This window comes from Melanotaenia boesemani, chromosome 1 (assembly GCF_017639745.1).
Source record: "Melanotaenia boesemani isolate fMelBoe1 chromosome 1, fMelBoe1.pri, whole genome shotgun sequence".
Lineage (NCBI taxonomy): Eukaryota > Metazoa > Chordata > Actinopteri > Atheriniformes > Melanotaeniidae > Melanotaenia > Melanotaenia boesemani.
This window is the reverse complement of record NC_055682.1, coordinates 27,901,117-27,918,672: the sequence shown is the minus strand read 5'-3', so window position 1 is coordinate 27,918,672 and position 17,556 is coordinate 27,901,117. Positions and strand designations below refer to the sequence as shown.

General features: G+C 39.1%; 1 protein-coding gene across 4 annotated transcripts in view; it reads right to left on the bottom strand.

The window, feature by feature from the left end:
* tln2a (talin 2a) overlaps positions 1-17,556 on the bottom strand; it is an 89,347-nt gene that overhangs the window by 57,782 nt on the left and 14,009 nt on the right. For 3 of the 4 annotated variants that reach the window (XM_041979793.1, XM_041979782.1, XM_041979811.1), the window contains one exon: positions 1,919-1,966. The exons of the other annotated variant lie outside the window; for it this stretch is intronic. The gene's annotated coding sequence lies outside the window, so the exon portion shown is untranslated. The remainder of the gene's footprint in view (positions 1-1,918; positions 1,967-17,556) is intronic. 4 annotated transcript variants of the gene reach the window in all.

Sequence of the window (17,556 nt, the reverse complement as noted above, 5' to 3'; positions counted from 1 at the left end):
AATAAATATATATGATAATGGATTATATATAGTCCCCTCGCTCTGTGTATATAAGGGGGAGTTTGGGAATGTTTATTCTTCCAAATGGGGGTGCGATAGAGGCTTGAGAGTTTGAGAACCACTGTCCTAAATAAAAGATAACAAGTACAGTTTTTTAATGGTTTTAATACAGAAGCGGTGCTTCATTTAGACATAATGTAAATATTGTTTCAATACATATTCTGTATTTTGTCCTGTTATTGCTTCATAAACTGAGCTTGTACTAATCATTTGGTGAACACAGCTCCAGCTGTCAGCAGAGGACAATGAACAGCTGGTGGAGTCTAGGATCACACTCGCAGAGTAAAGCCATGAAAAAATTGGCTCAAGACAAAGTTCATATTAAATATAAATGTTAAGAGCTTGAAATGGTAAAATCTTCCTTGTTCTCAAAAGATACTGGCAGCTTAAGCACTATGATAACATCCTTCCCAAATACTCTATTCCATTCTACAGTCATTTTCTCAAAAGCAGTTTTAATGCAGTTTTATTGAATTAATGGAAAAACCTTTTCATATATATATAAAAAAAAAAAATGTCAGTTTAAACCAAAAAAGCAAGACATTTTTAGAGGACCCCCAATGGGATAAACCAGAGGATAAGTTACATGTTACTGCTTCCAAAATAGACACTTTTTAACCTCTGAGCTTATCATATTTTAGCTTAGACTTTCAAGCAGATCCTATTATGTTGAGATCTAGCTGCTCCTTGAAGCATAGCATGAGGAAAATCAACATCTGAGCTCATTAACTGCTGGAAAAACTAAAACACACAGCAACTGTAAACCCATTTGTGGAGCAGAGCATGGTTACAGAGAAGCTGGACACCAGATGCTGCAAGTTAATTGCCCTGTGAGAACATCAGCACACAGTCGTCTTGAAAATGTACATTATTGTTTGCTGTGAGAGAGATGTGATACAAATATATATATATATTATATATATAATTACTTATTACATATTTTGTCTGTTGGCTTGCATTGGTTTTTATTATCTGTAAGTAATTAACATAATCCATTGAGTCCACAGGACAGCTCATCTGGGAACTAATAATGTTTACCTGGGTAGCGGCCCTTAAATCAGGTATGTTTGGCTTACAGACGCTTTCTTGTTGGGTAAACAGAAGTGGAACGGAAGTAGATTATGTTTCAGCCACTCCCAGGTCTGATGTGTCATGTTACAGAGCTAGTTATACATGTGTACTGCAAATAAACATGGATACAACCCAATTACTTTGGTATATTCCATTGATGATGTAAGTGAAGGGGATGACTTAACAACAAAACAAGACAAAACGTAAAATGCAAGCACAATACCACTGCAAATGAAAGCAAAAAAGCAAATAGCCTGCAGGATCAAAACCTAAAACCATTAACAGTATGGATCTATATGGCTTCCTGGCAGCTGGAAACCACTCCTTATTCTGATAAGACTTGCCAGAAAGAAACATGCAGCCCACGACACAGCAGTCAAGTGTAATTCTTCCACAACGGTGACATCGATACTACACTTCAAGAGCAGCTTAGTTTGGCATTAACTAATTAACAACATGTAATATAACCCCATTACTTTAATATGTGGACTTCTCTGAGGTAGAACAACAGCATTAATACAAGCACAGAAGTGGTTCGTTCTGGCTCACAATGTGTGTCAACAACAGTCAGACATTACAACATAAAGTACGACGCTTCTGGAAAGTTATTCAAATGTGTGATTTCACACTTCAAAGACAAGCCAATTCACACATTTTCCTGCTACTTTTGCTTCATGCGTAAGTAGTGTGCACACCATCTGTAATGACATCTCCAGTCCATTTAGCCTCCATGCAAACAAGCATTCTCTCATTATATGCATTCATGTCTCCATTAATAGCTTCCTACCTGATTGTTGAGGAAAATACACCCTTGGATGTCTGCTGAGCTTCACAGCTGAAAAAGAAATATTAGGACATTTATAAAACAAATGCAGACACAATTTACATAAAAAAATATATTTTTTTTTTCTCTGTAGACAAATATGTAGGGTGGGTGTCAAAGCAGATGTGCTTGTGCTCCATTAAAAATTGAGACTATATTTTTAGTTGTCTCTAATAAGACTATCTGGCACACATAAGGATAAGCTGAACCATAGAAAAACATAATCATAATAAAAAATAAATAATAAATAAATAAAAAACCTGACAATGCTGCTTTAGTTCATTACAATGATTACATGAATTTTTTTTTCTAATACTGGGAATTAATAATTCAGAATTAAAAGTATTGTCCTTCTCGTTTACACGGAAATAATAATTCCAAATTGAGGTTTACATGGAAAACACGTTTAATTGCCTTGATTCAATTCTGCTTTAGATCTGGGGGTGGGGAAGGGTTTTGATTGGATAAGGGGGCATATTTACTTCTACCAGAAGAAAACATCATTGACAGGACAAGGCAACGAGCATGCGAAGAACAACAGGAATAATTTTAAGTGGGATGAACGTGTATATGGATCAAGGAATTATTCAATTTGGATTTAAAATCAAAATAAAATCCATTAAGGTTTAAATACCAACAAAACCAAATGTATGATCTTCAATAGAAAACTGCCACAAGTGGAGTGCCCCCCTAAAAGCCTACTTTCTAGTAGTTTTATCAGTCTCCTCATACCTAAAGTTCACACCTCCTTTCCTCTCCCCCCAGCAGATCCTGGCATTGAGTTCCTTCATCCTTTTCGAGTCTTTTAAAAGTTCCTTACAGTCATTGCTACAAAACCATTGCACTTGTTTTTAGCCACTAACTTATTATTTATTATTGTATATGTTGCATTTGTTTTAGCTGCCAATTATTATTTACTACTGTATTTATTACACTTGCTATTTTCTTTCAACATTGTTTGTGATGTAATTTTGTTTTGTTTGTTTTTCTCTCTTCATTGTTTCTGTGTTGCCTTTTGGCCAGGTCGTCATTGTAAAAGAGAACAGGTTTTCAATAGACTCATCTGGTTATAAATAAAGGTTACTTACTTATTAAACAGCCACTTACTTCAGAATGTCATTTTCATTTGGATTCAGGTGTTCACAAGGTTATTTTTTTAATCATGTTGAAGAGGACTTCATTTTTATTATTAATTAAAGGGGAATTAATTATAATTATAAAACACTTGTAACTAAAGGGATTTTGGGCTTCCAGTTGCCCACCAGCTGTGACTCGTTTACCAATTAGCTGCAGGCTGGATGTTGGCAAAAAATGAGAAGTGATGATTTGGTTTTATTATATAGACCCACAGTCCTAGTGTTATTTATATTTTTTTATTCATTTATTTATACTTCTTTTTGTCTCAAGGTCCAGACTGAAATTAAGAGGAGGCAGAGCTTTTACTGTTGTCGTCCCCAAATCGTGGAACAGCCTCCCAGATCATATTAAGATGTCACCAACTATGGACATTTTAAATCTAGTTTAAAGACTTATTTTTACTCTCTTGCTTTTAAACCTGAGCTTTGGCTTATCATTATTATTATTATTAATATTTTTTTTTTTTTTTTTTGCTAATTGTTTCATGCTTGTGTTTTTATTGTTGTACTTCTTTTATGTCTGTTATTATATAGGCCCTCACATTTTTTATTTCTCTTTTATCACTCTGACATTGTACAGCACTTTGGTAAACATATGTTTTTTTTTTTTTTTTTTTTTAAACTTGCTTATAAATAAAGTTGACATGACTAGAAGAAGCTGCCGGTGTTGACTGTTTGACATTTGTCAAAGTAACATGCCATAGCTTTGTCTATCAGTTTAGACTAACATGCTGTTTTAATAGACAGGCTATGATGATATTTCATATTTTATTTAGCAATGCTTTTTCCACAGTTAATCATTACATGTTCAATTTCACCCAGTTTGAGAGACGGTGCTGGATGCCAATATGTCAACGCTACAATATGTGTTTAAACAACCTCATTTTACGACCTTAAAAAATTAACAGGAAAAAAAAACTGTGGTCCAAGTACAGCTGCATACCCTTCATCTGAGTTGTTAAGTGCATTTCCCCTCAAGTTTAGTCATACAAGTGATTCACTTGAGCAATGTGCAGTTAATATAAATGTAAGACACTAAACTAACTCGTGGCTTCACAGTCGACTGTATGCCGATGCAATTTCTGAGCAGTCAGTGCAGAATTGATGGGTCATTTGGAGTTTTCTGTGCTACGCATGCGCATTAACAAAGGGTAGCTAATCTGACAACATATGCCAAACTGACAGAGCACCGCTTGTTGCTCCTATTACATTTTTCCTGTAGATTCCATGGGAAAGTATGTTAGATATTTGTTGAGATTTATTTTTGGTCTGACATAAAAGGGAGTGGAGATATATTTGCTTGGTTACTTAAATTAATATAGAATAGTTTTAGGAGTATGAAGTAGCCACAGGATGGGGGGGGGGGGGGGGGGGGGGGGAACTCTAAATGTGGAAAAAAAGTTGTACTCAAAATCCAGATAATCGTTTAATAATCGAATCGAAGCACCCTGAATTGTAATCAAATCGAATCAAAAGGTACCTGAGATGGCACACCCCTAGTGACAAGTTTGAGATACTTAAAGGTGGATTGTCAGAGGGAAAAGCAACATATCGCAAGCTCTCACTTTAGTGCCTGTTCTTTCTCCCTCCGGAAGCTTTGCACACACTGCAGCTACATAAACACCTGCATTCTCTCAGAGACCCAAGTAGACTGTGCAGAAATGCATCAGCCAAAAAAACCAATACACCAGTTATAAGTTTTTACACAGTATTAAAACATGTTGCAGAAGAACTGTTCTAACACACCTCAACTATCAAAACATGAGCAAAGAGCTACATGTACTGCAGTAGTGGAAAGCAAAGTCCAAGCAGCTTTACTCTGATTAAAGCAAACACAGGCCAGCAGTGCTAACATTGTCTATCCAGCTTTTGCAATGATTTAGTTGGATGTCTCATACAGCTTAAATGGAAGGAGAACTTGCCTCCAGCATACATGGTTTAAAGGTCTTATTTACAGTTTCTTCTTCTGAAAGATGAAAATGGTTTCATCCTTCAACAGGACAATGTACTAGCATGGTGAGTGTGTGTTCTCAGTGAGGTTTTTTTTGGCAGAAGGTGTGTTTGACCACCTTGGGTTGTTGTTTGGACTCAAGGGAACCCATTTAAAATCTGTCTGAAGGACAAAACAGCAGAACTCCAAAGACAACCAACAGAGCTCATGCACTGCTTTGATCAATGAAGAACCAGGAGGCAGAGCTGGAAAATCTATAATGCTTTGCTTTAAGTCTGAATGGATTAGAGTTAAGCATATAATTTTACCTAAACTGCAGCTTTTATTGTTTATACTCTGTAATAATACGTGGTTATTATGGTGCTAATTAACAGAGCCTCATTTTAAACCCTCTTCAGAGCATGAGAGAAACTTCTGACAGATAAAACAGCAATAAAACAGCCCATTTATCACTGCATAGAGATGATTATGCCAAGAGGAAAATAAACGTGAACAGATAAATTAGACAAAAACCCCCTGGAAGAGATAAAAACATCATCCCACAACTTAAGAGATTTTTCATTCTTGTGATTCTTCCTGCTAAGCCTGAGGGGGAGAGCAAAATCCGGCACGCTTAATTTGGGAAGCACAAACCTAGGGTCACCATGGATACCAGGAACAACTATGTGTTCAAAAAACTAAATTAACTCATGATATTTATATTTTTGCCAAATCAGCAAAGCACAGAACATAATGAAAAAATTAATGAGTGGGGAAACTCCTCTGGTGCCAGAGGTGGGTCACATCACAGCTGGCCATTTTTGGTAGCACAATATGCCACTCGGGATTGCATTGTTCCTTCACTCCTGCAGTTTCATTAGTCACAGAAAGCCCAAGAGGACAAAGTGGGGACAAAATGGTGTCGGGGAAACATCTTGCTCCAGCCCCAAAAATGAGACTTTAATAAAGCTGCGCGCCATGATGTCTTAAGATCAAACAGTACCTAAACAGATGGATTACACACAGGTCGAAAAGGCAACTCATATCACTTACAGAAGATGTGCTTATGAGTGTTTAAGGGTGTGTGCAGCCAATAATGCAGAATCATGGCACACTGAAATAAAGTCTCTCACAAAGCAAAAAATGAAGTGTGCATTTACTATACAACTAATTTATTGCCCTAACATTGCTGCCACGGAGCAGCTCCATTAAAACAAATGGGGGTTGGGTGCTAGTTCCTTGCTGTAGGCAACTGCAAACATCAATGGCAGCCAATTACTGAGCTGAAGCATCTCTCATTCTCGTCCACAATTCCCAAACTTTTTTTTGAGGTTTGTACAAATGATCTTAGTAAAACTTTCTTCTCTGTGAAGACAGACATAATAAAATCATTTAAACCCTCTTGTCAATTAAATATACAACTGTACATGTTAAAATTAGGGCTGTCAAATGATGAAAGTTTTAAAATCAGATTAATCACAGCTTACAAATTATTCATGATTAATCACCATTAATCATATATCAAATCATCATTTCAGGCAACTACACCCAATATTTGCCAATTTTTACTGAATTGTATCAACAGAAAGAGTCAATGCTACAAATATTTAGTGTTAACTGACCTTCCCTTGGGTAAAAATCAGATGTCCGAAGGTCAGTAAATGCAGCATGTAATGTACTTCTATATGATGTTCTGCATCATCTCTACCATGTTCTGGGTCATAATGCAGAATTCATACATCACCATCCATGTACACATTATCACATGATGATAATATCGGTCATAAAACCACCAGATATTGACAAATTAAGTTAAACAGATGATATGGATGAAGAAACTGATGATGATCTAAAAACACAAAGGTCTCATTTGTGCCTCCTTTTTCTTGCCCAGTGCCCCTGCCTGCCCCCCCTTCAAAACTTTTCTAGATCTGCCCCTTCATAGCTGAAGTATAAATCCTTTCTACCATCTGTCAGCTACTGTATTTGCGAAGAGTCCTGCCCAAAACAACATCTACAAATAAATAAAACGTGCTGGTGTGAACCATTGAACCATGACCAGCTAGATTCCTCCCTCTCACCTGAATGATAAAAAACCGCTAGAATAGAGACGGTACTTGCGACAGAAAAGCGATGAGCTGACCACCATCAGCCGTCATGATTCATGGAGCAGGAGACGGAGAGGAGGAGCAGACACAGAGAGGACCAGAGAGCCACTAGACCCGCCACGTTTGTGCACAACGCAGGAAAAGAAAAAACAAGTGCGAGTGTAGAACCCAGTCAACACGAAAAGTGTGGGTGTTAAAACACCATCATCCTCCACGGGGGCATCGCCCATGTGCTGTTCCATCAATGTTCTTTTTATTCTCACATCCATCCAAAGACTCAGCAGGCTCATCTTTTTCATCTGGCCTCTAGACACCTCCATGTCCCACCATCATAACAAAGAGATAGCAGATGTATTGGGCTTGTTATGCTGTGTATGTGCTAATTGCATTAAAAATATTATTTAATAAATTAGTTACCACCATTAACATGTTATTTTTGACAGTTCAAATTATAACTGATGGCCTGAAGTTTTTAAAAATAGTGCACTACAGTTGGGAAAGTCCTGCCTCTCATGAACTTCAGCCAAAGATCTTGAAGAACACTGAAGCACATCTTCTACAATCCACACAGTGGATGAAATGTCTTAATTTAGTACACACTCGCCTGACAAATGGCTTCATGAAATCGTTCAGCTGGGACACAGTTGTCTGCCCAACCATGTCCTTGGGGCATTAACTGCATCACCAAGGACAATCCAATCATCGGTCAACCTCTAAAACAGCTTCAAACCACTGCAACTTGACACAGCAAACAAAAGAAAAAAAAATAAAATGCTAAAGTAAATATATGGAAAGTGCACATGGCCTCAGAAGGATGCTTTTGCCATCTGTCTGAATAATGCAATTCAACGTTTTAAATCATGGAAAACAGCACAGCTCAGCTTTGCAGTGCTGACTGAATAAAACCCACTTACTAATTGTCTTGTGTCTTCCAGCATCGTCACAGATAAGTAGTAGATTCTAGTATGCAATTAGTTAAATGGGTCTATAGGATCTGGGCTTGATGAATGCTGTGGAGACAGGGTATGGTAGGGGACTCATTACCCACTACCTTCTCAGAGGGAGCCACCTGTCCAGAACTGCACTCATTACAGAGGGCTTATTAGCGGCTAGAAAAATTAGACCAACAGAAAAATCAAGACATGGGGGGGAATAAAACCAACACTGTTCATGAAAGATATTAAGAGTAAGTAAGAGAAGAAAACAATCCTTTTTCACCTCCTGTGCAGCAATGTAAGTCTTTAATGTATAAAATCAATGACTGGTTGATCAGTATGGGTTCTGATATCGTCAACGCCAGTGTTTGACTATTACACCATCACATGCTAGACTATGTAGCATAAAGTGTACAAAGTTGGGGGAAAAAAGAAAAAAAAAAAGGTATCCAATAATGTTGAATACTGTGATTAGGATGTAACCTGTGATATTCAAATAAAAACTTCAATATATGATTGTAATCTCAGCTGTACCAAGGGCTGTATTCCTGTTAGTGCAGATCACATCAGGCTGTCAGGTGGCTGCAGTGTTTAAAAAACACTGAACTCTCATCTAGCTCTTCTTGCCCATTTGACTCAGGCACCATAAAAAAAACACTTAGATTGGTATGGAGAGCAAATAGCACCATAATATTTATAGCTGATTCCAGTTTCATTGTCAAATTCTTTCAAAGATACAAATAGTGTACAAAAAGATCAATTTAAACACAAATATAAGATGAAAACAAGCCAAGGAAAAGCATGCTGGCTTGCACAGCCCAGCATTAAGTCATGATGAGAGGGACATCCTCTCACCATTTTTTTCAGCATCTCCAGCTGATCTGCAACAATGAAGCAACTGAACATTTCTTGCATGTTACAATTCACTTAAAGAATAATCTATTTAATCATCAAACCTGCAGGCCCAGTGCAGCACTAATGAGAACTGCTTTGCAGTTTCCCCCAGTTTCCAACAGTTGTTGTAACTACAAGCAACTGCTGAAGCTTCCAGCTTAACTTTGCAAGATAATTTAAACAGTTTGATGTCCGTAACATCAGCAACATGGCGATTTGATTCACACAAGGTGAAGGGTCACATGTATTTTACAAGGTTTCCACAAAAACAGGTCAACCCCTACATGCCGTTTTTGCGAAAAATCAGCAGTTCAACACTGACAAATTAAAAAATAGTATATTTGTCTTTTCAAATTACTATGTTTTCATTTCAGTGATCGCTACACATAACCCACAAAATGTAGTGTTGCAACTTGAAAACTTAAGAAGGTCCCATATTATACAAAATTCACCTTTCTAAATGTTTTCTAACAGTCATACATGTCCTCACAGCCTGTGTATGAGGCCCAAAAATTAGAAAATTCTGTCTCCTCCATCTCACTTGCTTGCTCCACTTTTTAGCAAATGTGTGCTCAAATGGGTGAGTCTGAGATGTTTTCCTCTGTGACCTCATAAAGGGAAATAACCACTGCCCCCAATAGTTAATACTAGCTGTGTTTCCATTACAGTATTTCGCCAAATAAAAGCGATATTTCTAAGATTTCGAAAAAGTGCAATTGCAATTTGCAGGTGTTTACTTTGAATGGTGGTTAGCACATTAGCCGTTATTCTCGTAAAATCTCGTCCCTCGAGACTCCACTTCGAGGAGGATAGAGATTTCTAAATCTTTGTAAACTCTTGCATTTCGTCATTGTGAAGATTGTGACAAAGGATGACGATTATTTTCTTTTCTTTAATTATTTGTAAAAATATTTCCGTCTCTTCCTGCGTCTACTCAGACTGCGCCATCTGTATCTGAAATGAACTAGTCATGTGACCCGCTACGTCACGTCCAATGAAGTGTAAATGCAAGAAAAGTGTTTCCATCACACTTTTGCAATATACTTCTATATCGACACGTCTGAAAAACCACCTCATGAGAGAGTAAAACATTTTTAGTGATATTTGGTAATTTTTCCGAAATGTTGGTGTTTCCATTACCATTTTTTTATTGTGATATTTAGCTTTTGAGCAATTCAAGGGGTAATGGAAAAGCACCTACTGTCATTGACCAGCTCCCCGTCTAGCTAAGCCTGCCCTCTAAAAATCACCAAGCAGGTGCCAAGTGCCAACTACCAAGTGAGACATCGTCTTCTAATCCTATCTCTGCTGAGAGTTGCACATGCGCAGTGAAGTCAGCCAGGGGAAAAATATGGTGGCAGACTAGGGAAGAAAACGGCGGCGGAGAACGTTAAAAGTCTGGGATAACTTCACGTTAAACTTACAAAATAAATTAAATACATGTGAGATTTTTAAAGCAGACCTTGTGTACCACGGAAGTACGTCTGCAATGCTCGAACATTTAAAGAGGAGGCACGTCAGACTTAACAACCTTATGCAAAATTTCAAAGCTGAAAGTGAAATAAGATCCATTTATAATAATCGTGAGATACATAATACGATTGGTCGACTAGTCGTTTTAATAGTCGGTGACTAATCGACCATCAGAATAGTCATTAGTTGCAGCCCTATTTGGAATGGCTGAAATTAAGTACCAAGGCTGAATTTAGGGTAACACACTTTGAAAACAATTTTGTTGGACCCCTGACACTCATATGAAATTGCTGAAAAAATGTTTAACATAGGACCTTTAATAAAAGTGATCCAACAGATGAAAAACATGCATCTTTTATGAATAAAACTTGATCAATCAACAAACACAGGACATCAATACTTTTTTTTTTTCTATCATTCTGACACCCCTTTTTTGGTGAGTTGAGGACATCTGGAGAACAGCTGTTGCTCTCCATCTCTTACACACTCACACAAATACACTTGCATAAAGTTGTTACACAGCCACCCTATGAAGAGGTTAAGGGGGTGAAAAGGTCAGCGTCCAGATTCTCCATTTAATGTGGTATGAGTATGGACAATCTCTTGAAATAAAACACCTCTCAGCCACATTTATCCCCCAAAATAGTTGCAGGCAATACACACAAACACACAACAGAGCCTCTCCCCTCTCCTGTCTCTACTATACAAGGCAACCATTCAGCGCTCGCTTGGGAGGGCAGATTCTCAATGATTAGTCCTGCCTTTCCAGAGGGTGCATGGGGGTTGTGGGTGAGATGGTTTGCAGAGGGAGGGCTTCTAATTCAATTACACAGACCCCCCCACCACCACCACCCCTCCTGTTCAGCCTGACTGTCAGCTCCATGAATGGAATCAAACTCATCCAGCAGAGGCAGGGAATGGAGGGGAGGGGACAACAATGTGTTTACATTTGTGGTTTGCACTTTCAGCTCTTGTGTGAGCATGTGTCCTGCTTCTCTCTGGTTGACCAGTGTAAACTTATGTGAGACGCTGACAAGAGCAATTCACTGGCTCTCCACCAAGCGTGCAATAAGAAAAGGAAAAAAGGTTTTTTTAAGACTTAAAAGAAGAGCTTTCAGTTAACTGCCATTAAAACAAAACAGTCTGGCCATTCTGTGTTATTCGTTTTGGCATGTTAGTTAAGGATAAATTTTCACATAAAATAGAGGCTACTGGTTAAGTTTTCTATTTAGATTAAATCCAGAATATGATTTGAGGTTTGGTTTACAAACTAGATCCTTTATGTCATCATGATAAATGACTGAACACAAACATAATGTAAACAGTGACCAAAAATGTTTTATTTCTCTAAGTTATATCCACTTCCTTCAATATATGTGAAGAGAAATTATTCTAACAAATATGTAAATATAAGAGAAGCGTATCTATAAGAGATTGCAGTAAACAGAAAAACGAACTTAGATGATCCTGTAATAAGCGCAACAGACCAAATCACAAGTGTCTACAACTTAGTCTTAATGCTAGAAAAATATGAGGACAAGGCAAGCGCTGAGACAAAAATGAGAAATCCAAGTTTTACCTGCAGTGGTTTTTCAAAAACGTTTCAGACAGCAAATATAACTTACTTTCTATTCTCTGAGCCCATCACTAAAAGACTGCCTAAAAAGTCATAATTAAAAGCCATTAAGCATATAAACTTAATACCGGAACATTTAGAGGCATCATTTTGAGACTGTAATCCAGACTGACAATGTGCATGCGTGGCGTTTTCCGTACCACCAGTGAGAGGCTCTGACAGTATTTGACATTTTTTTATTGTTTTTTACGATTCTTTACGGCTTTTAATTATTTTTACCAGTGTAATAGCTTTTATTGAAGCCGTTTTAAAATTTTACTCCTGGAACCCGTGTCTCTAGACACTGGTAGAGACAAAATACCTCTGTCGCTGTCTACCGCGGACGACTTGGAACATTTTAACACTGACAGGCAGATCACTAACCTCAAAGAGGACCTCAAAGAGGAAAGAGAAACTCTCTGATGAACTCAGGTCCAAGAACGAACTGCTTGATAGCCTGCTGGACTTGGCCCACCAGCAACGCTCAATGCATATTGCCTCACTGAAGGCGGCTCTCCAGGACACGGTACTCTGGGATCAGAATACATCGCCTCTGCCTCTGAGCTCAACACCCAAAAGCCCGCTCTGGTCCGAAGTTGTTTGCCGGAGGAAGAGGGCCTCGGACTGTGGCAACCTTGTCCTGTCAAACGGCTTTAACGCCCTATCAGTATCTGTGTCCATGGGGTTAACCACCATGTCGCCCAGTTGTGATCCGGAGGCCACCTGAGGTGGGGACTTGGCACTGAGCGACAAGCGACCAGCTACTGCTTCTGTCCACGCTCACACTAATGGGGAGTCCCGGCGCTCCCGGAGGTTGTCCTCTGCAAAGCGTCGGCAGCTCCTCAGAGATGCGGTGAGTAAACACTCCGGAGCACGGCATCGCTCTGCCCAGGAACGCTCATCTGTGGGGGGCTACAAGCACGTTTTCCTCTGCGCCCGCTGCTGGGATCTCCACCAGGAGGGCTGCCGGCTCCTTTTCCGTGGTGCCTACAACAAGAACCTCTGTGGTGAATACTGTGTCCTCCTCGGCTGTGCCTGCCTCTGCTGCATCCCCTGCAGCAGGGATATCCACCGCGACGACCGCCTGCCCCTCTCCCCCGGTGCCTGCAGCAGGAACCTCCACCCCAGAGACCGCATCCTCCTCTTCTGCAGTTGCTCCGGGGGCCTCCAGAATGTCGCCTTCGATTGCTGACCGGAAAGTGTCAGCTGTCAAAACCGGGTCAAATGGCCAAAGCCTAGACGCTTTCATCGTGAGATCATCTACGGTCAGGCGTATTCGAGTCAACAGGTGCCGCACATTCTGTTATCCAGGTGCACTCGTTAAGGACATCACTGACTCCACCCACATGCTCTCCCATCAACACCCTTCTGTTCCCACATTTATTGTCCATACTGGTACAAACGACATGAAACTACATGACTAAATGACTAAATGACTGTAGAACTACAGCAGTCAGAGACCCTTAAAAAACACCTCATCTACCTCATCCACAGCATTAAACATTTAAACAAACAACGCATAATTTCCGGACCACTGCCCTCCCCCCGTTTTGGAGATGTCACATTCAGTCGCCTCCAGCTGCTCCATCTGGCTTAAAGGTTTCTGCAACTCCATCAACATTCCATATGTCGACAACTTCTCATCCTTCTACAATAGACCATAACTCTTTAAATCAGATGGCATTCATCCAAATCAAACAGGATCACAACTCTTTTCCATGAATATTGAACTCGCACTCCAGTCCTGCAAATTATTCTCTGATTGACATCACAGCCAGAACAAATCCCCAGTCCAACCCGACCTTATTCACCATCATATACCAGTACTCGTCACCAATAGGCATTACAAACACCCTCAGTCACATATCTCTATCATTCAATGTCTCCGTCCCATTCCCATAGCCCCTACAATTTCCAGATCTGTTACTCAACAAAAGAACTCACTTATGACTTTTAACATGGCACTTCTAAATGTTCGCTCTCTTTTAAACAAATCTTTAATAATTAATGATCTTATTTCAGATAATAAAATTGACTGTCTCTTTAACTGAAACATGGATTGAGGCTGATGCCCCAGCTATCCTCACTGAGGCTTCTCCCCCAAATTTTTATTTTTTATTTTTAGTCAGGGGAGGCAGAAGAGGGGGTGGTACTGCATCAATTGCTCGAGGATCAATTTTAGCAAAACTATTGTTGTTTGATAATTACTCGTCATTTGAATCTCATGCGTTTGTTTTTAGCAACCCACCTATTTTATCTGTGACTGTTTATAAACCACCAGGGCCTCCCTCCTGCTTTATACAAGAATTTTCTGACTTTTTAACTGTAATACACTCAAAATACAGTAGAATTTTAATAACTGGCGATTTTAACCTACACAACAGATCTGATGCTCTTGCAGAGGAGATTTTAAATATTTTAAACTGTCTAGATTTTGAACAGCATGTCACACAGCATACTCACAACAGAGGACACACCCTGATCTTGGTCATAACCTATGGTCTGTCAACTGGTGTGCCCTCTGTTGTTGACCTGGCTGTGTCAGACCACTACTGATCACCACTTTTAGCCAACAGGAGGCCTCAGTGAGAACTGTGAGGAAACGATATATTACTTCTGAAGTGGCTGCAAATTTTAATTGAAATTTTAAACCAAACTCCTGCTCAGATTTTACCTGCATCATGTGATTTTATTGTGGATCATTTTAACAGCAAACTTAAGTCAGCTATCGATGCTGTAGCTCCTCTCAAAACTAAAATAATAAAATCCAAACCCACACCACCGTGGAGGAATGAGCAAATCAAAGAACTCAAAAGACATTGCAGGAGAGCAGAGAGGAAACAGAGGAAAACAAAATTAATCATTTATTTAGAAATTTTTAAGGAACAACTTAAAACCTACAGTAAAAGTTAAACAAGCCAGAACCCTTCATTACAGAAAACAAGAATAACCCCAAATTTCTTTTTAAAACAATAGATCTTTTAATAAACACAAGTTTTAATAAGTCTTCCATGCCTGCATCCGATGCTGCATGAGAGGACTTTGCATGCCACTTCAGTCTTTCATCGCAATAACATTTTAATTTAAACAGTCCTGAAGCTCTGCTTTCACCTGAGGAAACACTGGAGAGTTTTGCCCTGGTTGATGCAAAGATGCTTGGTCGAGTTTTCTCCCAACTTAACACAACTTGCCTTTTAGACCCAATTCCCACATCACTTTTAAAAACATTTTATGGTTTCTTTGAGTGTGAGCTTTTAAACATAGTAAATTACTCTCTTCAGACTCTCTCCTGCTGCCTTTAAAACGTTCAATGGTGAGGCCCCTTCTGAAGAAGACTAATTTAGAGATAGACAATCTTGATAACTACCGACCTGTATCCAATTTACCTTTTTTACTTTCTGTCCTGGTTCTACTAGAGCTAGTCAATGTCCTTTTAAACTGTCTTTTAGATATAAAGTCATGGATGGCAGAGACCTTCTTACAGCTCAATCAGCACAAAACTGATGTTTTAATTATCGGTCCTGAAGAAAAGAGAGAGATCATTTTACCAAAACTACATAATTTTAATCCCTCTCAGTGTTTGAGAAATCTGGGTGTTCTTTTCGACTGAGCTTGATTTTATTTCACACATCAGAAATGTCAAAGACAGGATTTTATCATCTTAAAAACATCGCCAGAGTCCGCCCATTTCTCTCTCTTGCCAGCATGGAGGTGCTGATGCATGCTTTTATTTTTAGTAGATTAGATTATTGTAATGCCCTGCTCTCTGGCCTTTCCAAAACGTCCCCTTCGAACCTACAGCTACTTCAGAACTCGGCGGCACGAGTTCTGACGAGGACCAGAGGGCGGGAACACATTACACCAGTTTTAAAATCGCTGCATTGGCTCCCCGTGCATTTCAGGATTGATTTTAAAGTTTATTTAGTAGTTTATAAATGTCTTGATGGTCTTGGGCCCTCTTATTTATCCGACTTGCTTTTAAATTATGAACCCTCGCGGACCCTGAGGTCCTCTGGTAGCAGTCTATTAGTTGTTCCAAGGGTGAGAACCAAGACATATGGTGAGGCCTCTTTCCGTTGTTATGGTCCTCATCTGTGGAACAGCCTGCCTGAGAGCCTCAGGGCTGCAGAGACTGTTGATGTTTTTAAAAAGAGGCTTAAGACCTACCTTTTAAGCTTAGCTTTTAACTAAATTTTATTTGATCTTAAGCTTTATATATATATATATATATATATATATATATATATATATATATATATATGCATCTTATTTTATTTTCATTTAATTTTACTCAACTGTATTTAATTTATCTGTTCATTTATTTATTTACTTACTCTTAGCTTATTGTTTCTTAAGGTTATTTAATATTTGTTTTAACTCCAGTGTTTTCCTCATGGGGATCCTCCACGCCGGGGGCTCTGCCTGCTCAGTTTGGGAGTTGTTGCTGCTGATAGCCCTTTTCTGGGTGGCTGGGGCCCTATACTGCAGTCTTATGGCTGTGGTGTGGGTCCCAGTCTGCTCTGATCGGGGTGGTTGTCATGATGGCAGCCTCTGTAGGACATAGGAGGACTGGATCCCCATGATATTGTTTCCTCACAGCAACATCAAGCCAGATCGTTATCACTTTTAGTGTTTTATACTACTTTTAGTACAGAGAAAGAAATCAAGGAGTCGTGTGCTGAATGGGGGTTGGGGGGTGTATCTGCTTTGTCTGTATATATGCATGTTCCTGCGTGCAACTGTAACTTCCCCCCCCCCTGTTATGTAGTTTATTTTTGTCTTAATATGCATAAATTGATTTTTCAGGTAAAGCATGAAAAGTGCTTTATAAATAAAATTAGATTGATTGATCTTTTCCAGGACAGAAAAAAAAACAAAAAACACAATCCACACATGGGGGTAACTGTGTCCCAGAGAATTCCTTTAAGACTCTTGACCAAGAAAGACAGGTCACATCAGGAGTTTCCTTTCACTGTTATCAGAAGTGACAAGAGCATCCCTCACAGATGGGGTTCAGACGATGAGCACCGGATGCAACTGCAGACTCACTGATGTCAGACAGAAAAAAAGACGTGAGAGTAGAAAGGGTTTTCAGAACTTCATAGCTCAATACTTGGGCCCATTCTCCAATATTTCAAATGCTTTTCACTGATAGTCTAGATACCAGCTGCCAGGCAGTTGCAGCACAGCGAAGCAGCTTGAACCAAATCCCACTTTCACACTGCACAGCAGAGTATGTCAAATAACATGCTCTGATTACACCTCCTTGTCAAGTTGCATAAATCCCTACAAGACCTGGAGCTGATATCTCAATATGGATAAAAAAGTCTGTCTATACTGTAACTAGCAATTAGCTTCAGTGGAATCCCAGCAGGAGAAGACTCATTGTTTGGGTGATCTACAGCCACCACACATGGATTAATTAGATCAATATCTAGTAACACACAAACAGTATAAACATTAAAGAAAGTATTGCTTAAATTAGTACTTCCTACATTAATTTTAGAAACA